Source organism: Carcharodon carcharias, chromosome 6 (genome assembly GCF_017639515.1).
Source record: "Carcharodon carcharias isolate sCarCar2 chromosome 6, sCarCar2.pri, whole genome shotgun sequence".
Classification (NCBI taxonomy): domain Eukaryota; kingdom Metazoa; phylum Chordata; class Chondrichthyes; order Lamniformes; family Lamnidae; genus Carcharodon; species Carcharodon carcharias.
In genome coordinates, this window is record NC_054472.1 from 75,002,695 (window position 1) to 75,028,135 (window position 25,441).

At 44.9% G+C, this 25,441-nt stretch overlaps 1 protein-coding gene across 1 annotated transcript in view; it reads right to left on the reverse strand.

The window, feature by feature from the left end:
* LOC121278803 (polyamine-modulated factor 1-binding protein 1-like) overlaps nt 1-25,441 on the reverse strand; it is a 357,653-nt gene that overhangs the window by 185,383 nt on the left and 146,829 nt on the right. The gene's annotated exons all lie outside the window — the stretch shown is intronic.

Here is a 25,441-nt window from a genome sequence, read left to right on the forward strand (position 1 = left end):
GGAGCCTCATTAATTATGCAAAGGCGCATATCGGTCCAAATCACCTGGCAAGGTCAGGAGTTGATTTGTGCTGGTGGGTTCGAAGGCCTGGGTACCATATTTAAAGGTCAGTCCAACACACAATCTCACTCTCTCCAGACCACCAGGTCCTCCAGGCCTTGATCAGAGAGGTGCAAAGGGACATACTCTATCCCAGGATTGGCTGTAGGAAGCACAGCAGCCTCACCTCTCCGGCCTGGAAGGCCATCATGAAGCAAATCAGCATGGCTGGCAACCATGCCTAAAATGCCAGCAAGTGCAGGAAGTGATCTCATCCGCCCCTTCAGGGTAAGTCAACCTTCAACTTCCTCCAACATCAAACTCTCTTCATGGCATCAGGTACTCAAATGGCTATTCTCTTCAGGAATCTGATGCAATCATTAGTGGGCGACACATATCAGCACTCATTCTCTCGCTGAGACTTTCACATCACCACCGTCCCATCTGTCATGATGCTCACGCTCCATCCTCTGGCCTTTCTTGGGAGGGCTCACCACACACAGGGAACATGCATCTCACCCAACCTCTGCTCCATCCCCTCTCATCACATGCCTTTCTTCTTCATCCAGCCAAGCAGGTGCACAACAGGCACGAGAGATCGAAGGCCGGTGAAGGGATGGCTGACATCATTGCCCTCACTGAGTTTGAGGAGGCTGCAGCTGAAATGGTGGGAGAGGACAGGGATTGCTCCTGTGGGGAGGGGGAGATCAGCCTCTCCCACCAACTTAGTACAGATCACAGCTCGACCACTTTGTCAAATCCTGACATTCACAGTGAGTCACATGCAGTCTTATCAAGTTCATGCTCATTAACTGAAACTCTATCTTCTATTTTCTAGGCAGCAGCATATTGAACTCCCCAAGACAGCCCAACACCAGTGCGAGCCTCCGAAGAGGAAGCTCCGGAAGAACCATCATGGCACTCACATGCACCCTCCACCAGCTCAGAGACACACACGTCGGTGGGGCACAGCTGTAGATTAGGCTCGGGCTCACCTTCTGGGAAACACTTCACTGACCCGTTCCCATAGCAGTCAGAGGCAGGGACAGCCCAGGTCTCTGGCACTCAGAGGGCTGCTGGAGACCAGCCACCCACTCAGTCCAGGTCAGATCATGAGCCTCTGGAAGCAGCCATGAATTCAATGCTGAAGATGTAACATGCAGTGGAACATCAGGCAGAGATTCGACTTACTCAGCAGACAAGAGCGAACTATGGAGGAGCTGGTCCGTGCTCTGTCTGATATCGTGGCTCTGATCTATGTATATGTACACTGAGGTCTTTCTGTTCCTGCACCTCCTTTGGAGGTTCTCCCTTTATTTTGTACTGTCTCACCATATTTTTCCTGCCAAAATGAATCACTTTACACTTCTCTGCATTGAACTTCATCTGTCATTTGTCTGCCCAATCCACCAACATGTCTATGTCCTTTTGAAGTTCAAGACTATCCTCATCACAGTTGACAACTCTTCTAATCTTTGTATCATCCGCAAATTTTGAAACCGTGCACTGCACACCACAGTCTAGGTCATTAATATATATCAGGGACAGCAAGGGTGCCAACACCGACAAACATTCCTCCAATCTGAAAAATAACCATTTATCACTATTCTCTGTTTCCTGTCACTCAGCCAATTTCTTATCCAGGTGCCTACTTTCCCCTTTATTCCATGACCTAGAATTTTGCTCACTAACTCAGTTGTGTGGCACTGTATCAAATGCCTTTGAAAATCCATATACACCACATAAGACCATTAGACATAGGTGCAAAAGTAGGCCATTCAGCCCATCGAGTCTGCTCCATCATTCAATGAGATCATGGCTGATTTGATAATCCTCAACTCTACTTTCCTGCCTTATCCCCATAACCCTTGATTCCTTTCTTGATTAAAAATCTGTCTATCTCAGCCTTGAATATACATAACAACCCAGCCTCTACAGCCTTCTGTGCTAAAGAATTCCACAGGTTCACTACCCTCTGAAAGAAGAAATTCCTTCTCATCTCCGTCTTAAATAAGTGACCTCTTACTCTGAGATTATAACTCTGGCCCTAGACTCTCCCATAAGAGGAAACAACCTCTCAGCATCTACCCTGTCAAGCTCCCGAAGAATCTTATGTTTCAATAATGTCGCCTCTCATTCTTCTAAACTCCAATGAGTAATCTACTCAATCTCTCCTCCTAAGAAAATCCCTCCATACCGGGATCAGCTAGTGAACCTTCTCTGGACTGCCTCCAATGCCAGTGTATCTTTCCTTAGATAAGGGAACCAAAACTGTTCACAGTATTCTAGGTGTGGTCTAACTAGTCCCTTGTATAGTTTTAGCAAGGCCTCCCTATTTTTATATTCCATTTCCTTTGAAATAAAGGCCAACATTTCATTTGCTGTCCCTATTACCTGCTGAGCTTGTATGTTAATTTTTAGGGATTCATATACGAGGATTTCCAAATCCCTCTGTGCTGTAGCTTTCTGTAGTCTTTCACCGTTTAAATAATATTCAGGTCCTCTATTCTTCCTGCCAAAATGCATAACCTCACATTTTCCCATATTCCATCTGCCAAGTTTTTGCCCACTCAATTAAGCTGTCTATATCCCTCTGTAGACTCTTTCTGTCATCCTCATCACTTGCCTTCCCACCTATTTTTGTGTCATCCACAAACTTGGCGATAGTACATTCACTTTCCTCAACTAAGTCATTAGTATATATTGTAAATAACTGATCCCTGTGGCACTCTACTAGTTACAGGTGCCATCCTGAAAATGCCCGCCTTATCCCAACTCTCTCAAAAGTGGTTCCCTTATCAACCTTCTCTGTTACCTCCTCAAAAAAACTCCAACAAGTTAATTAAACATGATTTTCCTTTAATGAATTCGTGCTGGCTTTCCTTAATTATCGTGCACTTGTCTAAGTGACTATTAATTTTATCCTGTACTATAGTTTCCAGAAGTTTCCTACCACTGAGATCAAACTGACTGGTCTGTAGTTGCCAGCTTTATCCTTGCACCCCTTTTTGAACAGGGCTGTAACATTTGTAATTCTCCATCTTTTTTAAGTAAAGATAGCCTTTCCAACACCTCCTTCTTATCAATTGTAAGTTCTTCTAGTGTACCAGTTACCTCTGCTCTCATCTTGGCCTGGGTAGCATCTTCTTCCTTTGTAAAGCCAGATGCAAAGTACTCATTCAACACCTCCGCCATTTCTCGAGCCTCCACAAGCAAGTCCCCTTTTTGTCTCTAATTGGCCCTCCTCTTTCTTTTACCATCCTTATATTATTTACATGCTTATAGAAGACATTGGGATCCCCTTTTATGTTAATACTTTTGATGGTTATGTGAATGTTCCTGTCAACTGAAGACGTTGTGATCCTCATATTTCAAGGTTTAACCTTCCTCCCACACAGTGATAGTGTCCCACTGTGAGATTCATATTCCTGTGATGTCAACCTCAGTTAACCTGGTCTTTGCACCCTTGTGTGATGTCAGGGAGATGTGTTTAAATCTTTATTGGAAATGTGTGATGTAAGCATTTCTAACCCTTCTTCCTCAAGGAACACCATTGAGTGAGGGTAACTCATCAGCATTGATATTCTTGCGGCATTTGTATCTCCTCATTGGTAGTGGCGAAGAAAAGACATGCATGAGAGAATCCCTAGGAATGTCCACATCTCAGTCGCAGCAGTGTTGGCATTATTAGATGGTGTCGAAGGCTTCAAGTCTTCTCTTGCGTCACTCTTGTTCCTAAGTGGACTCTCAGTTCCCAGAGTGAGCTTACTCACCCACGGACCAAAGCAAAGATCATGGCCTGGAGATTCATGAGGTCAGATGGCACAAGTGTGAATGCAGGAATCATTCTCGCTGCAAGTGGGTGGACATCCCCTGAGTTGAAGGAAAATGACACTGAGGGCTAGGAGAGATGTATCCATATTCCCTCACTTTACCCTTCCTGGAACCTCTCAGCAGTTAACGCATCGTGGGCACATCTTCCATGTCTTCCTTCCTCCATGGTGTGATCGTGCTCATACTGATCCTCAGCAGCCTCCTGAGGTGCCGGCTTCTGGATCTTCATCCTCTGATAAGCGCTCATCCTCCTCCAGTTCATCATCTGGCAGAGGTTCACCTCTTTGCATTGCCAGATTGTGAAGGGTGCAACACACTGCGATGATGCGGGAAATCCTGTTGGGAGTGATTTGTAGTGAGCCACCTGAGGGATCCAAGCATCTGAAGCATGTCTTCAGAAGCCCTATGGTCTGTTCTATAAAGGAGCGTGTGGAGCTGTAAGCAGCGCTGTACCGCTCCTAAGAACGGCTCTGAGGGTGATGCACTGGTGTCATCAGCCAGAATTTCAGTGGGTGCCCTTATCCCCAAGCAGCCATCCCTGCAGACATAATGGCTCCTCAAAAATCTCAGGCACCTGGGAGTGATGCAGGATATAGGAGTCATGGCAACTCCCAGGTTGCAGTGTGTGCTTCTGGTGATCACACACCAGTTGTACGTTGATGGAACTATAGCCCTTGTGGTTTATAAACATTAGGCCTGCTGCCAAAGAGCTGATAAAGCCACATGGATGCAGCCTATTGCACCCTGTACTCTTGGGAAGCCTGAGATGGTGGTGAAGCCGGTGAATCTTGCAGCCTGGTTATCTTGGTCCAGAGCAAACTTGACATAATCATGGGCCTTCCTGTATAGGGCATCTGTGACCTCGTTTATGTATTGATGTGTTGCAGACTGAGAGATGCTATACAGGTCGCCTGTTGACCCTTGGAAAGAACCAGAGGCCGAGAAATTGAATGCTGCGATCATGTTCAAAGCCACTGGCAGGGGATACCCTCCATCTCCTCGTGGCGTCAGATTTTCATGAAGAATGTGTCATATATGATGTACCAGAGCTGGGAAATGTGCAGATAGGCACGGCAATGCCTCTCACTCATTTGTAAATAGGAGTCCCTCCTACGATAAACAGTAGATCAGATGAGTTGTCCCAGTTGTCTGGGTCTCTCCTCCTGTTCATGGTTTAGCTCCGCTTAGCCTCCCCCTTTGCATTGGGACCCTGACAAAGTCAGCATTGAGCCCTGAATCCAAATATGCTTTTGCCTTCTCTCTGAAAGGAAACATTGAAAACATTAATGATTCAAGGGACAAGAAAGCGAAGCTCAGAAGATGACATGTTTGGGGACTGTAAGGGTCCATAGCTTTTCCTGCCCTACTTGTATGGTGGCTAATGCCACCTTGTCCCTGTGACACTAGCACACACATCAGGTGACCAAAAAGGAATCTCAGATATGCAACATCAAGAGCCCTGCGTGGGATGCTAAGGTTTCAGTGAGATGAGTGACCCAACCTAGCTCTGTGCTTCAATCTCTGATGTGGCATATTAATGACCATTCAGTTGCTCATGGTCAATGAGTGGATGCCCTTTGGCCCATTAGGAGTATGAATTCTGGTGAACATATGACAGGTCTTCATTGAAGGAATTTCATATATGATACAGCTGTGCCTCCTTCATTATTGCCTGCATTCCCAAATTCTACATTCCTATGTGTTACGCTTGAGATGCAGCAACTGTGATATGAAGCCAGAGTTAAGAGTAGCCCTTTAACTGTGCTAAAGAAGCCATTGGCTTTCAGTGGCTTTCATCGCAAGGAGGTCTTTCTCCTTTCTTTCTAAGCAGACTCCTGCTCACAGGGGGAGGTGGTGGTGGTATAGTGGTATTGTGACTGGGCTGGTATTCCAGAGTAATACCCAGGGTAATCCTCTGGGGACCTGGTTTTGAATCCCACCACTTCAGATGGTGAAATTTGAATCCAACTAAAATCTGGAGTTAAAAGTCTGATAAAACCATCTGCCGATCGTTGTTAAAACCCATCTGGTTTACTAATACCCTTCAGGGAAGGAAATGTGCCTGGCCTACTCCAGACCCACAGCGATGTGGTTTACTCTTAAAAATGCAATAAATGCTGGCTTAGCCAGCGATAGCCACATGAATGAATAAAAAAGCAATTCCTGCAGCAACAAGGGCGATCCCAGAAAGGCCCCTCTTGTGTTTGCTCTTCCCCCTGACTGCCAATCCACAGCCTTCCCACACCATTGACCCCTTTGTGTTCATCAACCCCCACCTCCAATTGAAATGCGGGTTTCTGAAAGTGGTGTTCCTCGGGACAATGTAGGCAAAAAGCAGACCAGCCCAGAGCCCCATCAGTTTGGCGTTCATTGCAACAAGGCCAACATAGCGCTATGGCTTATAGGCTGTGTAACTCACCTTAAAGTTACGAGTGAACTGAGGTCCGACTTGTACACGCCACCCTTTTTCAAACAGATTTGGCAAGATTCTGGTGAGCAGCTATTTCAATAAGCATTCATGACATGACAATGAATGCAAATAGCATTTGCGCCACAAGTCAATTGTGATAACCGATCCCCCATAAACACACCATTGGGAGAATTGCAACCTATTTTTACAACGAAGGGTTTGCAACTTTCTGCCTGCTGCTGGATTCTCTGCTCCCACCTGCCATGAAACCTGCCGCAGGCGATATGGGAGAAATCCATTCATTCCTCTTTCCTCAACTTAATCTAGTGCTCTTTCCTCACCCATTTCTTCTTGCCCACCATTCCTCTCACCCCCAAGTTTTCAACTTTAAGACATAGATGAGAACCTGCTTTCTAAATTTTAAAAATATTTCAGATTTAATAATGTATGCAGTCACTTATATGATAAGTATGTCTCATCAAGGCGCACCACTTTTGCAAGATTCCCCCTTGTTATCAGTGATCTGTACCTCCAGCCATCACAAATAATATCTGGGCCACTAATGCCCTGGCCTACTTTCCTTTCCCATCTTCAAAACATAGGGCAGGATCTTTAGGTCGTTAGCAAGCGGGCTTGAGAGCGGGTGGGAAACGGTCCACTGTCCACGATTGACCACAATTTCACGCTGTCTGGCCAATTAACGGCCAGCCAGTGTGAAACACGCGCCAAAAGGCTCAGCGCTGCCAGGGTGGGGACGGGAGGAGGGTGAGCACTGAAGTCTGCGCAGGTGGGGGGGACCATGCGATGAAAGCTCCCTAAAGGTAGAGAGCTGCCTCAGGGAGCTGAAGAATTTTAAAAACAAAAATAAAGATTTTGAAAATTCTGAAAAAAATGTCCCCACGTAGGACTCACTCACTTGAACATATACATAATGGGGAGGATTTTACCCTCATTGCGTGGGCATGGCGGGTGAGCGAAACAACGGTCCGCCTTCCCAATCAGGCCCCGGCCGCGATCTCATGCTGGCTGGTAATAGCCAGCCAAGGTGAAACATGTGTTGATAACCTCAGCCCTGCCGGTGTGGGTGGGGGCGGGAGGAGCACAAGTGCTGAAGTGTAGGCATATGTGGGAGTGCGCTCAGTGAAAGTTCCCTGAAGGCACAAAGCTGCCTCAGGGAGCTGAAGATTTTTAAATTGACAAGTAAAGAATTAAAAAAATAAGGAACTCATGTCCCCACTTGAGACTCTGTCACATAAACAGGGACATGTGGAAAATGAGTTTTAAAAATTTTTATTGTTTTTTTATTTACTGTCCGAAACCTCATCCCGCCTGTGGATGAGGTTTTGTTAAAAATGCAAAGACTGCCTGGCCTATTCACCACATGCCAACCGAATGGTTGAATGAGCAGCAAAAAATTCAATTTAATTAGCCTCTTAACTGTCAGGAGGTGCGCTGCCGAGCGAAATATTGCGAGAGTGCGTGATGATGTTGGGGTGCTTGCCCGACGTAATCACGCACTATTTCACTCCTGTTCGTGTCGGCGCACGACTGCCCCCGGGACGAAAAATTCTTCCCAATAAAAGTTATGTCAGAACATTTTAATTTAAAAAAAATAATGTCGGAAACCTCATCCCGCCGGTGGATGAGGTTTCCTCAAAAATGCAAAGGCCGCTCAGTTGATTTGCCTGCCTGTCAACCGTAAGGTTGAGTGAGCAATGAAAAATCGCTGTTAATTAATACTTTAATGGCCTTAACAGGTCTCTTTGTTGGCAGGCATACTGCCCACTCGTGCATGCACCCAACGACTGAAATATCACATGGGACACTCCCCCGACGACATCACATGCTATTTTACGCCTGTTCAGGTCAGGCGCAAACCTGCCCGTGGGATGTAAAATTCTGCCCATGCTGATTTTCCTCCCTCAACCCCTCTCCTCCCAAGCACTTAACTTGGTGCTGGTACCTTGCCTTCAGGTCCAGCGATTTTGACCGGACCCAAAGCCAGCTAGTTGACTGATATTATCTGTCTTTGACAAACAACTGGCTGGCAGGATAATATACTATAAACTATTATATTGTCCAGTATTCCAGTTGGACACTGACAACTTTTAAGTGTTGGAATATATAGTAAGAATTGAACGTGCAATTAGTTCCAATAGAGGTTTTTAAGTTGATAACTCATAATTTGCAATTTCCTCAATTGCCTTTTTAATTCGTATAAATTCATTCAGTGGAACTGGCCCTGGCTCTAACTTTTGATGTTAACTTGCTTTTGCAATCTAGTATGACTCATTAATATCAATTTGTATCATACAATTTAGGTAAAATGGAATGCTTCAAGTGTGTATTTCTATAAGTAATCTATTAGATCAATGCCACATAGATTTGGAGAAAAATTAACCTATTTTTGCATGCAATAAAACCACAACATATATTTAACATAATAAACATCCCAAAGTGCATCACAGGGTGTTTTAAAGCATAGTCACCAAATCACATTACGTGACATTAGGGCAGATAGCCAAATATTTGGTTAAAGAGATAGGCTTTAGGTAGCATCTTAAATGAAGAGAAAGAGGTATAGGGCTGGAGAAGTTTAGGGAGGGAATTCCAGAATTGAGCCTACGCAGCTGAAGACGTGGCCACTAATGGTGGAGCAATTAAAATCAGGAATGCTCAAAAGACCAGAATTAGATGAGTGCAAATATCCTAGAGGATGAGGGAGCTGGAGGAGATTACAGGTATACGGAGGGGTGAAGTCATTGAAGGATCTGAAAACAAGGATGAGAAGTTTAAAATTAGGGTGTTACTTGACTGGGAGCCAATGTAGGTCAGCAAGCAAAAGTGAAGATAAACGGAACTCGGTAGGAGTAAGAACATGGGGCAGCAGAGTTTTGGATGATTTCATGGTTACAGTGGGCAGGATTTGGAGGCCAGCCGTGTTTGTGTTGGAATAGTCAAGTCTAGAGGTAATGAAGACATGGATGAGGGTTTCAGCAGCAGATTAGCCGAGGCAGGGGTGAAGTAGGCAACATTATGGAGATGGAAATAAGCTGCCTTAATGATGCTGGGCATATATGGTCAGAAGCTCATCTTAGATAGATAATCTGTAGATAGATAAGAATGAAATGAGATGAGTGCAATTCCCACTAGTTGAATAATAATGGCACAGCTTTGAAAGAAGGTGATGTGGCCAACCATGTCAGAGGCTACAGGCATGTCGAGACAGATGAGGTAGGATAGTTTACCTTTGTCATAGTCACATAACATGACTTTGATAAGAGCTGTTTCATTACTGTGGCAGAGCTGGGCAACTGATTGGAAAATTTCAAACATGATGTTAACTGGTGTAATTGGGGACTAGGGCATCAAAGATGGAGGTGCGAGTGTGATTGAGCAAACCATTAGCTACAGAAATGTTGCGGCAAACAGAGAGCCAAACGCTAGACAGTTGGGATTTTGAAAGTGCAGATGTAAATTAATTTAGAAGAAAAACTTTTTCCAGGGCCAGATACAGGTGAAGTAGGGTTGGAGTGTGGAAGAGCAATGTGAGTGCAGAGTGACACAAAAATGTGATCAGAGATTGCCTTTTCTTTGATTGATATAATGGGAGCAGGGAGACCACTTGAGATGGCAAGGTCAGGGGTGTAGCCATGAATTTGGGTTGTAGCCATGAATTTGGGTTGTGGAGTTTTCATGGAGAGAGAGATTTAGGAAAGATCTGTGGTCAGTGAAATCAGAGGTGAAAGAATACGATGAGTTGAGGTGGAGGTTGAAATCACCAAGAATGAGAAATTGTTCAGTGCTCAGACAGATAAGAGCCGGGGTGAGCGGGGGAAGGCATAGCAAGGCAGGGAGGTTTCTTTAAAGGGGAAGGTGTCGACATCCCTCAATCAGGTTTCTTTTAAGGCCAATATATTAATGCAATCATCCCCACAATAAGTTAATGGACGGCAAGGGCCTTGTTCGCCAGTGAATGGACGTGCTGGAGTGAGATATGCAGAGGGGTGGTGGGAGCTGATCCACTGGCGAAGTCCACAGGATCAGCGGTGAGAAGAGCAAGTTGGATGGGAAGGAGATTGGGAAGATTCGATCTCAGTAGACACCCTGGGTGGGAAATTGAGCAAGAGAACAGGAGAAGGCAATTGGGGTTGCTGCTTGTAATTAGCCAGCACTGAGTGCCTTGAAAAGATTTTTGGAGAATGCTGACAGATACACAGAGGAAAGCTTTGGCTTATCTAAGAGGGAGTCAAGTCTGGGAGTGTGGCAAGGGTGGAGGAGTACTAAAAAGCTGGAATAGGGAATTGGGATGGTAGAATATCCAGCGGGGTGGGGGAGGGGAGGGGTGGAAAGTGAAAAAAGGCATGACAATTATACTAGTTTGCTTAGTTTACGATATTAAAGCTCTTTCTCTTTTTCTCCCTTCTTATGAGAAAATTATTTTCTTTACTATATTGTTGCTTTTTCTAATAATCCACAATGAATTAACTGATTGCAGTATTCATCTTAGATCAAGAAAGAAGGAATCTGAATGGATTAACCCCAGTTCCGAAGAAAGGACATCAACCTGAAATGTTAACTTTGTTTCTCCCTCCACGGATGCTACCAGACCTGCTGAGTATTTCCAACACACATTGTCTTTATTTCTGATTTCCAGCATTGGCAGTATTTTGTTCTTATATCAGAAAAGATTAGTTGGTTTAGAGCATAACCCTGCTTTCTATATATTAGGGATGGAAATTCAGGTGATTCAGGAGTTAGTTTTGACAAGGCAAAAATTAACACATTAGAAAGCTAAAGTTTAAATCTGCTGCTTATGGTAAACTCTTTCGATATCAAGAACAGACACATCAGGAGGGATTTTTGCTCATGAGGTGGGTAGCACAAGTTGGGAAATTTTCCAGCTTGCCAAATCAGCCTCGGGAGAAAGTGCCACATCACACCCAATTTTCCCTCCTGGGGGTGGGTGTGGGATGAAGCTGGGCTCACTGCCCCTGAACGCAGATCAGAGGCAGCCACTGAGGTGGGCTGTTTAAAAAACCTGCCTCAATTCTCTGGGACTTCGTCCCAGTTGTTATGTTAAATTTTAGGCACTCTAGCCCTCACTCCATCATCCACTTGCCATGCAACCTCCATGCCAATTAATGCCAACCCATGACCCCACCCACCCCCATGGCCCCTTATAACACCCATGCCAATACATGCCACTTCATGACTCCAACAACCCCATGGCCCCTTAAAGATCCCAGGCAACTTAATGCCAACTCATGCCCCTCACTCACCACACTTTGCCTTACACCCTCCATGCCAACTCACACTATCCGCCATGGGAATTCCTCAGGAGCCACACTGAGAATAAATAAGATAAAGGTCTAAAGGTCAATTATAGCCTTCATGATGTTAAAAATGATTCCATTCATGAAAGCCCACTCAAAACTTTTAAATCCCCTCAAGGAATTAATCCTGATAAAAACAGACTTGTATTCATAACCTCATATCAAAGACAGCTAATCCCTTAATAACCTCTTTGAGTTGTCAATCAAACTATGAACTTCGGACCTGTTGTTGAGATAATTGTAGGTAGTGGAGAGCAGCCAAGCATTCATAATGACATAATGCTAGTCCTTGGGGAAATGTCAACAAATAGCTATTATAACTGCTAGAACAGATTGCTTTTCAATTCTTACTGACATGGACAGCCTACTGTTTTAATTTTTAAAGGGTTAGGGATTAAAATAACTTCCTGGCTTGAGTTTTGTTTTACCTCTCAGTGACATAGACGGGCTGTGTTTTTTTAATTTTTAAAGGGCTGTAGATTCAAATAACTTCACAGCTTGATGGCTCTACAGGTTGTATCCTCCCTTCATGAGGATTTATATCGACTATAAAAATTTGTGACTCCCACAATACAGATTGAGGCTCTTGCTACAGGGAAAATGGGGTCTGGTCTGTTGAACGCAACCTTTGTCCCCTACCAGCATTTTGTAAAAATTTAATGCAGCTGTTTTTATTTGCAGCATATTTTCATGATGACTTAAACTCAGCTACATGTTGTTTTGCAGTCACTAAGTCAATAATTTTAAAAAACCATTTGTTTGCAAGCATTGCAACTTATCTGGTTGTTTCACAACAAATTATAACTGTTCAACAATTCAAAACTATGCAATACATATTAGAGCACATTACACATTCTAAATTACTACTGTCTATCAGTAAGAGATACTAAACAAAGTGTGATCTAGTGTCAATTTATAGAGTTTCCAACTCTATTTCTAACCAATTTGACTTGACAACTATGTTTTTGAAGAATTGTGTGAGCCTACCATCGCCTGTGTCCCACAACTGGAATATCTATCTTTGGCGCACAAAACTTCCAGAGAATATCTTGCCGGCTTACTTTTTGTCAATTCATTCTTTAACTATGGTTTAAAGTTATATTATTATACGACCATTCAATTTTTCTGGGCAGGAAATAGAAGTTTACAGTAATTAAACCAAAACTCAGTTTTTAAATCAAAATAATTATAAGAACATAAGAAATAGGAACAGGAGTAGACCATTCGGCCCCTTGAGCCCGCTCTGCCGATCAATAAGATCATGGCTGATCTTCTTGTGTTCCGAACTCCACATTCCCATCTATACCCGATACGTTTTGATTCCTTGCGTAACAAGAATCTATCTACCTCTTCCTTAAAAATATTCAATGACTCTGCCCTCTGAGGCAGAGAGGTCAAAAGTCGCACAGCCCTCTGAGAGAAAAAGATTCTCCTCATCTCTGTCCTAAAAGGCTGACCCCTAATTTTAAAACAGTGCCCACTAGTTCTGGACTCACCCACAAGGGGGAACATCCTTTCGATGTCTACTTTGTCAAGGTCGTTCAGGATCTTGTATACTTCATTCAAATCACCCCTCATTGTTCTAAACTCCAGTGGAAACAAACCTAGTCTGTCCAACCTTTCCTCATAAGGCAACCCACTCATTCTAGGTATCAATCCAGTAAACCTCCTCTGAACTACCTCCAATGCATTTACATCCTTCCTTAAATTAGGAGACCAAAACTATGCACAGTATTCGAGGTGCGTTCTCACCAACGCCCTTTATAACCGAGGCATAACATCCTTACTTTTATGTTCAATCCCTCTTGCAATAAAGGATAGCATTCCATTTGCCTTCTTAATTACTTGCTGTACCTTCATACCAACTTTTTGTGACTCATGTACAAAAACAACTAGATCCATCTCCACCTCAGAATTAAGCAGCCATTCTCCACTTAAGTAATACTCTGCTTTTTTGTTCTTCTTGCCAAAGTGAAAAACTTCACATTTTCCCACATTAAGCTCCATTTGCCAGATCTTTGCCACTCACTTAACTTATCTATATCCATCTGCAACCTCCTCATGTCCTTTTCACAACAAACTTTCCTAGCTATCTTTGTGTCATCTGCAAAATTAGCTACCATGTCTTCACTCCCCTCATCTAAGTTGTTGATGTAAATCATAAAAAGTTGAGGTCCCAGGACAGACCCCTGTGGGACTCCACTCGTCACATCCTGCCAATCTGAAAAAGACCCATTTATACATACTGTCTGCTTTCTGCCAGCCAGTCAATATTCTACAACAAAAACAGAATTACCCAGAAAAACTCAGCAGGTCTGGCAGCATCGGCACAGAAGAAAAGAGTTGACGTTTCGAGTCCTCGTGACCCTTCAACAGAACTGAGTGAATCTAAGGAGAGGGGTGAAATATAAGCTGGTTTAAGCTGGGGGTGGGGGGAGAGAAGTGGGGGTGGTGGTGTGGTTGTAGGGACAAGCAAGCAGTGATAGGAGCAGATAATCAAAAGATGTCACAGACAAAAGAACAAAAGAACACAGAGGTGTTGAAGTTGGTGATATTATCTAAAAGAATGTGCTAATTAAGAATGGATGGTAGGGCACTCAAGGTATAGCTCTAGTGGGGGTGGGGTGGAAAAGCTGGCAGGGCATAAAAGATTAAAAATAATGGAAATAGGTGGGAAAAGAAAAATCTATATAAATTATTGGAAAAAACAAAAGGAAGGGGGAAGAAACAGAAAGGGGGTGGGGATGGAGGAGGGAGTTAAGATCTAAAGTTGTTGAATTCAATATTCAGTCTGTGGGCTGTAAAGTGCCTAGTCGGAAGATGAGGTGCTGTTCCTCCAGTTTGTGTTGGGCTTCACTGGAACAACACATCAAGCCAAGGAGAGACATGTGGGCAAGAGAGCAGGGTGGAGTGTTAAAATGGCAAGCGACAGGGAGGTTTGGGTCATTCTTGCGGGCAGACCGGAGGTGTTCTGCAAAGCAGTTGCCCAGTTTACATTTGATCTCTCCAATGTAGAGGAGACCGCATTGGGAGTAACGAATGCAGTAGACTAAGTTGGGGGAAATGCAAGTGAAAGCTGCTTCACTTGAAAGGAATGTTTGGGCCCTTGGACGGTGAGGAGAGAGGAAGTGAAGGGGCAGGTGTTGCATCTTTTGCGTGGGCATGGGGAGGTGCCATAGGTGGGGGTTGAGGAGTAGGGGGGATGGAGTAGTGGACCAGGGTGTCCCGGAGGTAACGATCCCTACGGAATGCCGACAGGGGGGGTGAAGGGAAGATGTGTTTGGTGGTGGCATCATGCTGGAGTTGGCGGAAATGGCGGAGGATGATCCTTTGAATGCAGAGGCTGGTGGGGTGATAGGTGAGGACAAGGGGGACCCTATCATGTTTCTGGGAGGGAGGAGAAGGCGTGAGGTGGATGCGCAGGAGATGGGCCATACACGGTTGAGGGCCTTGTCAACGACCGTGGGTGGAAAACCTCGGTTAAGGAAGGAGGACATGTCAGAGGAATTGTTTTTGAAGGTAGCATCATCAGAACAGATGCGATGGAGGCGAAGGAACTGAGAGAATGGGATGGAGTCCTTACAGGAAGCGGGGTGTGAGGAGCTGTAGTCGAGGTAGCTGTGGGAGTCGGTAGGCTTGTAATGAATATTGGTGGACAGTCTATCACCAGAGATTGAGACAGAGAGGTCAAGGAAGGGAAGGGAAGTGTCAATCTTCTATCCAGGCTAATATGTAACCCCATAGACCACGCACTTTTATTTTCTGTAATAACCTTTGATGTGGCACCTTATCAAATGCCTTCTCAAAATTCAAGTACGATACGTCTACTGGCTCCCCTTTATCCACACATGTTACTCCTTCAAAAAACTCCAATAAATTGGTTGAACATGATTTTCTTCTCACAAAACCACACTGACTCTTCCCAGCTGGCTTGAGCTCTTCTAAGTGCCCAGCCATAACCTCCTCGGTGATCACAGAATCACACTGTGCAGAAGAGGCCCTTCGGCCCATCGAGTCTGCACTGACATGTGAGAAACACCTGACCTACCCACCTAATCTCATTTACCAGAACTTGGCCCATAGCCTTGAATGCTATGATGTGCTAAGTGCTCATCCAGGCACTTTTTAAAGGATGTGAGGCAACCCGCCTCTATCACCGTCCCAGGGAGTGCATTCCAGACCATCACCACCCTCTCGGTAAAAAGGTTTTTCCTCACATTCCCCCTAAACCTCCTGCCCCTCATCTTGCACTTATGACCCCTTTTGACTGACCCTTCAACTAAGGGGAACAGCTGCTTCCTATCCACGCTGTCCATGCCCCTCATAATCTTGTGCACCTCAATCAGGTCATCCCTCAGTCTTCTCTGCTCCAATTAAAACAACTCAAGTCTATCTAACCTCTCTTCATAACTTAAATGTTTCATCCCAGGCAACATCCTGTATGGACACACATGCCAAGGTCCCTTTGTTCCTCAGAACTTCCTAGTGTCATGCCGTTCATTGAATACTTCCTTGTCAAATTACCCCTTCCAAAGTGTATCATCTCACACTTTTCAGGGTTAAATTCCATTTGCCACTTATCTGCCCATTTGACCACCTGTCTATATCTTCCTGTAGCCCAAGACACTCAACCTCACTGTTAACCACCTGGCCAATCTTTGTCTCTAATTGATTGTAACAACTTGCCCACAACAGATGTCAAGCTAACTGGCCTATGGTTTCCGATTTTCTGTCTCCCTCCCTTCTTGAATAGAGGATATTTGCAATTTTGCAGTCTGATGGAACCTTTCCAGAATCTGGCGAATTTTGGAAAATGAACACCAGAGTATCTACTACTTCATTATTCACCTCTTATAAGACCCTAGGATGTAGTCCCGGAGACCCGGAGACTTGCCAGTCCTCAGTTCCATCAATTTGTTCAGTACCGTTTCCTTAGTGATTTCAATTTCCTCTCTCCCTTTAACCTCCTGATTTGTGGCTATTACTGGAATGTTTTTTGTATCTTTTCTCGTGAATGCAGAAGTAAAATATTTGTTTATTTTTTCTGCTATTTCCTTAATATCTACTATTAGCTCCCCATTGTCACTCTCGAGGCCCAACACTCACTTTTTTTCCTTTTTAAATACCTGTAGAAACTCTTCCAATCCGTTTTTATATTTCTAGCTAGCTTCCTCTCACACTCTAATTTCTTTCTCCTGGTTAACCTTTTAGTCATTCTCTGCCGTTTTTTATATCCTGACCAATCATCTGTCCTGCCAGTCATCTATGCGGAGTTGTGTGCTCTTTCCTTAACTTCTTTAGTTAACCACGGATGGTGGGACCTCCCCTTAGAATTTTTCTTTATAGTAGGAGTATACTTATTCTGAATAATCTGAAATATCTCATTAAGTGTCTGCCAGTGCTTCTCTATTGAACTATCCTTTAGCCTAGTTTCCAAGTTCACTTCAGTTAGCTTAGCTTTCGTGCCCACATAGTTGCCTTTATTTAAGTTTAAGACACTAGTCTTAGACCCACTCTTCTCCTTTTCAAACTGGATGTAAAAGTCAATCATATTGTGGTTGCTGCTACATAGGGGTACCTTTACTCTGAAGTCATTAGTTAATCATGTCACATTACACAAGACTAAGTCTAATATAGCCTGCTCTCTGGTTGGTTCCAGAACATGCTGCTGTAAGAAATTATCTTGAAAGCATTCTAAGAACTCCTCATTCAGGCTACTACTGCCAATCAATTTTTCCAGTTTATATGTAGATTAAAATCACCATGATTATTGCTGATGCTTTATTACAAGCACACAATGTTTTCTCTTGAATACTTTGTCCTACATTGTGGCTACTGTTAGGAGGCCTGTAGACCACTCTCACTAGTGACTTTTTTCCTCTACTATTCCTCATCTCCACCCAAACCGATTCTACATCCTAATCTCCTGAACCAAAGTCCTCTCTAACTATTGCATCAATGCCCTCTTTGATAACAGTTGCTACCCCTCCACCTTTACCTGGCTTCCTATTCTTCTTGAATGTCATGTGCCCCCTCAATATTAAGGATCAAATCTTTAGTTTCCTGCAGCCACGTCTCTGTAATTGCTATCAGATCATATTAATTTACTTCAATGTAGGCCATCAATTCATTTACTTTGTTATGAATGCTATGCGTATTCAGATAGAGAGCCTTCAGTTTTGTCTTTTTGTTATCTTTGTAACATCTAGTCTTGACTGTTGCTGTATTCTTAGGTTTTTTCTCTGTCCCTTCCTGCCATTGTCTAACCCTCATTTCTCATATTGCTATTTTGCTCTCCTGTTCTGACTCTACACCTTGAATTGCTACCTCTACCCAAGCTTGATCCTTTACCCCTCTTGTTTAGTTTAAAGCCCTCTCTACTTCCCTAGATATGCATTTTGCAAAGACACTCGTCCCAACACAGTTCTGGTGTAAACCGTCCCAACGGTACAGACCCTACTTTCCCCACTACTGATGCCAGGTCTGTTCCACTCCAACTCCCAGCAAGGTAGGCCTCGGTCAAATCCCCGGTCTGTATTTATAGGTGTTCCTCAGCCCCCAACTGTCTCCCGCAAGTCCAGTCAGCTCTGACTCCCAGCAAGGTAATCCACAGTAAGTGGTAAGTTGGAGTAAACAATTCCAGGTAGAGTCTAGGCAGTCATCACAGAATTCTGAAAGGGAAATGGTGTTTGAGGAATCTGTTGGAGATTTTTAAGGATGTACTTAGTAGAGTAGCTAAGGGGAAACCAGTGGATGTAACATATTTAGATTTTCAGAAGGCATTCGATTAGATGACACACAAAAGGTTGCTGAACAAGATAAGGACTCATGACATTGGGGGTAATATATTAGCATGAATTGAAGATTAGTCAATGGTGAATAAGAATGAACAGAATACTTTTGGGTTGGCAAGTTGTAACTAGTCAGATGTCAAAAGGGATATGGGGATAGGGTGGGAAATTGGAGTTGAGATAGAAGAGCTGCTGTGATCTTTTTGATTGACAGAGCCAGGGTTGAGGGGCAGTATGGCCTTTTCCTCTTTATGCTCTTATGTCATTCAGATAAGGCTTTTCTGGCCATACTAGTTAATATAAAGTGTTTAATGTCATAAATTAATATGACAATAACATAAATTACATACATTAATTCAACTCTAACATATGGCAGGGCTCAGGAAGTATTTTAAGTTAACATCCCAGGTGTTATTTGGTGAAAAATACTTTGTAAAACCAACAATAATGAGAATAATTTCTGAAAAGTCGCTTGGATTGATGGCCTGCATCCTAGGATCTTAAAGGAAGTGGCTGCAGAGAAAGTGGATGCATTGGTTGTAATCTTCTAAAATTCCTAGATTCTGGAAAGGTCCCAGTGGATTGGAAAATATCAAATGTAGCTCCATTATTCAAGAAAGGAGGGAGACACAAAGCAGGAAACTATAGGCCAGTTAGTTAAACATCTGTCATTGGGAAGAAACTAGAGCCAATTATTAAGGAGGTAAAGAGAAATCCAGAAATAGATACATTTATTAGAGTTCTTTGAGGGTGTAACAAGCAGGGTGGATAAAGGGGAATCAGTAGGTGTAGTGTATTTGGATTTCCAAAAGACATTCATTAAGGTGACACATAAAAGGTTGCTGCACAAGATAGAGATCTCATGGTGTTTGGGGATGATAGCATGGAAAGAGGATTGGCTAACTAACAGGAAACAGAAAGTCAGGATAAATGGGCCATTTTCAAGGTTGGCAAACTGTAGCTAGTGGAGTGCTGGGGCTTCAACCATTTACAATTGATATTCAAACTTGGATGAAGTGACCTACTATATTGTAGCTAAATCTGCCGATGATGCAAAGATAGGAAGGAAAGCAAGAGGAGGATACAAAGAGCCTGCAAAGGGATTTTGGCAAGTTAAGTGAGTGGACAAAAATTTGGCAGATAGAGTACAGTAATTCCTTGTTGCATTCCTGATAAGTACAACTTTAAGTGAAACAATGTTAAGTGAATCAGATTTCCCCATTACAACCAATGTAAAAGCTTTAATTAGGCTCGATAAGACCTTCTCTGTCAGAAAAAACATGAAAACATTTTACACTGTAGGTTTAACTACTGTAAATTGCTAAACTATTATATTCATAAACGAAATAAGTCTTAAAATAAAATACATTTAGAAATATAAAATAAATATGCTAACTCTTTCTGCTTACCTTGTGCTCATCATCTCTCCTGTTTGTTGCCTCTTCTGCTCCTTGTCTCTCCCACTCGCTGCCTCTCGCGTCACCTCCCCCCCCCCACCCCACCCCCCGACTTGACACTTCTCCCACTCCCCGACCCTCCGGCTCACTGCCAATAGTGCTCCCTGACCCTCTGGCTCACCACTGATCATTCTCCATGACCCTCCTGCTAGCGAACTTTCACGCTGCCTGGCCCGACTGGTCATTTCTGATCCTCTCGCTGGTCAATCCTCCTTCGTGCCGCTTCCCTCTCTTGAACCCTCTTTCTGAGCGAGGGCTCAGGAGATGAATGGCAATAGACAGGAAGCAACTTATGGAGTGAAAGCAGCTTCAAGCTGCTGGGTCATGGAGGTAAGCCGCAAGCTGGAGAGACAGTGATTGGAAGGATTGGGAAGTGGAAGAGGCCACTCCAAAATGGTGCAGATTGGGTCACGCGACCCCACATCACCTGGTGCAAAACAATGTTAAAATGAAGTTCCCAACGCTAATTGCGAATACCCACTCCATTAACTGACTAACATTAAATTGAAATGACTTAAAAAGGGGTCACTCAGAGTGAGAGCTTACCATACAAAGTGGGAAAATGTGAAGCTGCCCACTTTAGCAGGAAGAATAGAAAAGCAGAATCTTATTTAAATAGTGAGGGACTGCAGAATGTTGCAGTACAGGGGGATCTTTGTGTCCTTGTACATGGATCAAAAAAAGTTTGCGTTTACATCCACAGAGTAATTAAAAATGCAAATGGAATGTTGGCCTCTATTGCAAGGGGATGCAGTATGGAAGTCTCGCCTCAACTAAACAGGGCACTGATGAGACCACACCTGGAGTACTATGTACAGTTTCAGTCTCCTTACTTAAGGGAAGGATATACTTGCATTGAAATCAGTTCAAAGAAGGTTCACTAAGCTGATTCCCAGGGGGAATATGAGTAAAGGTTGAGCAGGTTTGGCCTGTCATCGTTGGAGTTTAGAAAAATGAGAAATGATCTTATTGAAACATATAAGATTCTGATGGAACTTAACATGGTTGATGCTGAGAGGATGTTTCCCCTAATGGGGGAATCTAGAATTAGGGGGCATAGTTTAAAAATAAGGGGTATTCCATTTAAGATGGAGAATGAGAAGGAATTTCTTCTCACAGAGGGTCATCAGTCTTTGAAATTCTCTTCCACAGACAGCAGTGGAGGCTGAGTAAGACAGATTCTTGATTGACAAGGAAGTCAATGGTAATGGGGAACCCTGGACTATAGTCAGATGATCATATTGAATGAAAGAACAGGTTTGATGGGCTGAATGGCCTATTCATGCTCCAATTTTTATGATCTTGGAAAGACAACTGAAAGAAGTCAAAAGCATATGAATGTTAATCGTATCGCTGTACAACACTTTCTCTCCACCACCACTCTTGATCTTGAGATTACTTCCATTCTATCAGACTGCTTGTCTGATATCGAGTCATTGTTAATTCACAACTTCCTTCAATACCAGGAAGACTTAAGCCCTATTTTTTTCCTTTATCATGAGCTCAGCACACTCACTATTATTTCCATCCCATTTCCCGACTACTACCTAAGCCTGAAGCCATGTGGAATTTGCACATCCTGTTTAACAAGGGTTAGGTTTCAAATCCACATCCTAACCAACATCAATAACACTTAGATAAAAGCAAAAAACTGCGGATGCTGGAAATCCAAAACAAAAACAAAAATACCTGGAAAAACTCAGCAGGTCTGGCAGCATCAGTGGAGAGGAATACAGTTAACGTTTCGAGTCCGAATGACCCTTCAACAGAACTAAGTAAAAATAGAAGAGAGGTGAAATATAAGCTGGTTTAAGGGGGGGGGGGGGGAACAAGTAGAGCTGGATAGAGGGCCAGTGATAGGTGGAGATAACTAAAAGATGTCACAGACAAAAGGACAAAGAGGTGTTAAACATGGTGATATTATCTAAGGAATGTGCTAATTAAGGGTAGAAAGCAGGACAAGCAAGGTATACTTATTTCAACTATAGCTTGTATTGATATAGTGCCTTCATTGTAGTGGAACATCCAAGATGCTTCTCAGGAACATTATTAAACAAAATTTGACACTGAGTCACATAAGGAGATATTAGGGCAGATGACCAAAAGCTCGATCAAAAAGGTAGGCTTTAAGAAGCTTCTTAAAAGGAGGAAAGAGAGACAGAGAGGCAGAGAGGTTTAGGGATGCAATTCCAGAGTTTATGGCCTTGACAGCTGAAAGTACGCTCATCAACAGTAGAGCGACTAAAATCTGGGATGCTCAAGAAGCAAGAATTACACGAATGCATGTATCTTGGAGGGTTTTAGAGCTGGAGGAGGTTATAGGGATTAGAAGGAATGAGGCCATGGAAGGATTTGAGAACAAGGATGAAAATCTTAAAACCTAAAAAATTAAAACTTAAGGCATGAATTTTCTGTGGCGGGGAGGTGGAGTGGGAGCGGGCACGGGCAGGCGCGGACCCAATCGCCGCCCGCAATCGGGTCCGCGCCATTTTACGCATGCGGGCCAATTAAGGCCCACCCATTGTATTTCTTGACTCCCGAGTATAGCGGGAGTGGGCGGGCGGCGGTGGGCGTGCACAGACCGCCTGGTCCAATGGCGACCCAGTAGCCTGTTTAAATTAAGGCCTGGCAGCCTTTTCTAGGTTGCTCACAATGACAAGTGCAAGGCCACAGCAGAGGGATTCTGATAAGCAGGTCAGTCCGGAGGGTAGGGCAGTGGGACAGGCCAGGCTGGAGGGCCAGTGTGTCCCACGTTTTTCAGATGACTGCCTTGCTGCCCTCCTCGAGGAGGTGGCAGCATGGCGGGAAGTGCTGGTCCCCCAGGATGGGAGGAGGAGGCCCCCGACATGATGAAATGTGTCTGGGAGGAGATGGCGGAGGTAGTGAGCTCCTGTGACGTGGTGCGGCGCATCTGGATCCAGTGTCGCAAGTGCTTCAATGAATTGTTGTGCTCCGGCAGGGTGAGTACCATGTTGGCACTGGGCATTTAACCCAGCAGGTTGGCTTGCCCTCCTGCTGTGCCCCCTCCCCCAAGTCCAAGTGTCGTGACTGCATTGAATGATTAACGGCATTGCTGGGTGGGCAAGCAGGTACTGCACACGCTGAGATCAGCCTGAGAGGGTGATGAGGAGATGTGTTTTTCCCCCACAGCATGTGTTACACTGAGTCTCACATGACTGGTGTAGGGCAACTTGGAGCTGCACCTAGGCACTGTGTTAGAACTCCAGGACATGTCCTAGTCAGGGTGATGAGATGGTGGGAGGGGAGCTTCAAGGTGGCATGGCAATGAACAATCTGCTGCGTTCCACATGCTTGCGCCTCCTTGCTATGGAAGGATATACCGTGTGGTGCCTAATGTGATGTAGGCAGCATGTGGCCAAGGAGGGTTGGGGGGGTGGGGGGGACAGGCCTAGCATCTTTGTGTGAGTGCTCGGCAGCAGCAGAGTGAGGAGGCACTGGAGCCCTGATATGTCCCACTCTGGGTGGAGTGGGCCGTGCGCGAACAGAGTCCATGTGCAATTTGCATTAATCAATGCTCTTCTCTCATTTTCAGGAGAGGAATGCTCCTAACGCAGCACAGCGTACGAGGACTGGCGGTGACCAGACACAGATTGCCATTCTAAGCTGTTTCAAGCAGGAGGCCCTGGATCTGGAGAGGCACCATGCACCCAGGTCCATTAGTGTCAATGAGGCTAGGGTGCCACGGCCAGATATTTATGCCCAACATGAGGTCAGCATTGTCCTTCCAATAGCCATATCACTGCTGAATGTTAAATGATTTAATTTTGCAACATGATGACCATTGGTTATGGAAGGATGAGCGCATAATGATCCGGGGGGACATGGATGGAATTTGTCATTGTCTCCACGCTAAGTGATCCACTGTCCTTGTTCTTCCTTTCAGCATCATTGCAGCAGGGCCAGGAGCAGCAGAGGCCCCCTCTCTCACCTGAGGGGCCTGAAGTCTCACCAGTGTCACACCGTTTCTGCCAGGCAGGCACCAGCGCAGATACTAGCACCTCGATGGGAATTCAAACAAAGCCTAGAGTCCTGAGACATAGCGGTGAGGGCACTTCACAGTCGCTGGAGGAGCTGGCAGAGACAGAGAGTGCCCATGGCTCCAGCAGTCAGAGGACTGCAGGGGACCAGGCATATGCCCAGTCGGTGCCTGATGATGTGCCTCTGGAGTCGTCTGCGACGCAGCAGGTGCAGGAAATGCGGCTGGGTATGTGGGAGCATCTGGGGAGATACATGAGGCTATGCTTGGCTTGGTCTCTGTGGTAGAGGAGTCTACGCGGACGCTCGCCGAAGCAGTGAGCCACATGTCTGAGCTCTATGCATCCTCCATTGAGACGGTGGCGACTCTCATGGAGAACCTACTCCAGGAGACCCGTCAGGGCTTCCTGGGAATGCGCTTTGCCAACAAGCCCTCACATCGGCATTGACCTCAGATGGTCAGTGCCTGTGCGGGAGATGATGTGGGCGTCAAGTCTCCCAACTCGGTGCCCATCCATCCACGGTGAGCAGGGAGGTCTGAAGTGACCTCACGTCGGTGCAGCAGCTGCCTGTCATCTCTGTGGGCTCCTCTCAGGACGTTTCAGATGAGGGCGGCAGCTCCTCCGCCCCTCTCCCAGTGACCGTATCATCCGGTGAGGCTCGATTAGGGAGATGCCAGCTGTGGAGTTGGCTGCTCCCTCCCAGGCGGGGCCAGCACTGGCTCCACGGGGCACAGGACGACCACCAAGGTCATTGAGGCCAATAGAACAGCAGAGTTAGCAGGGTGTCTCAGAGGACACTCTGAGTGATGGGGCAGCACCAAGACTTCGCACCTGTAAACAAAAGCATAAGGCACCTTTGGCGCACCATGGGTATTTCAGTGGTGCTTTTGTGTTGGCCCGAGATGAGGCCTTTATGAATTTATTTGATTTGTAACACTATTGTCATTTTTTTATAATAAGCTGCTTTGTTTAACACATTAAATTCAGACATGTGACCATGGCTGAGGGTGCCCATTTTCTTCTGCATCTGTATGGTTTCCAAAACTGTGATGAGTGCTTTGTTGGACATTCAGCTTTATTAACAAGATCCTTAGTTACTGTGGCTAACCTGGCAGATTTTGCACATAGGTGTTGAGTGTCAAGCCAACAGCCCAGGCTTGATCTGGTGGACCATCTGTGGTATGCTAGCTGAAGGTTCGTTGGATTAAAGCCTCCTGGGTGTTCCTGCCTCCCTGCAGTATGCCCGGGTCAGCGTCTACCCCCTCAGCATTTCCCACGCATGCTCATCCTCGGACTCACTGCTGGACTTATCGTGTGCAGCCGCAGCCACTGTGTCAATGTCTTCATCATCCACAGCGTCCCCCCTTTCCAGCGCAAGATTGTGGAGAGCTCAGCATGCAACCACTAACACCGAGACATGATCTGGGGGGTACTGGAGTGCACCCCCTGACCGGTCCAGGCATCGGAAGCGCATCTTGAGAAGACCAGTGGCTCTCTCCACCACAGCCCTTGTGGAGGCGTGGCTCCTATTGTACTGCTGCTTAGCTTCTGTTCTTGGATGGCAGAGAGGCATCAT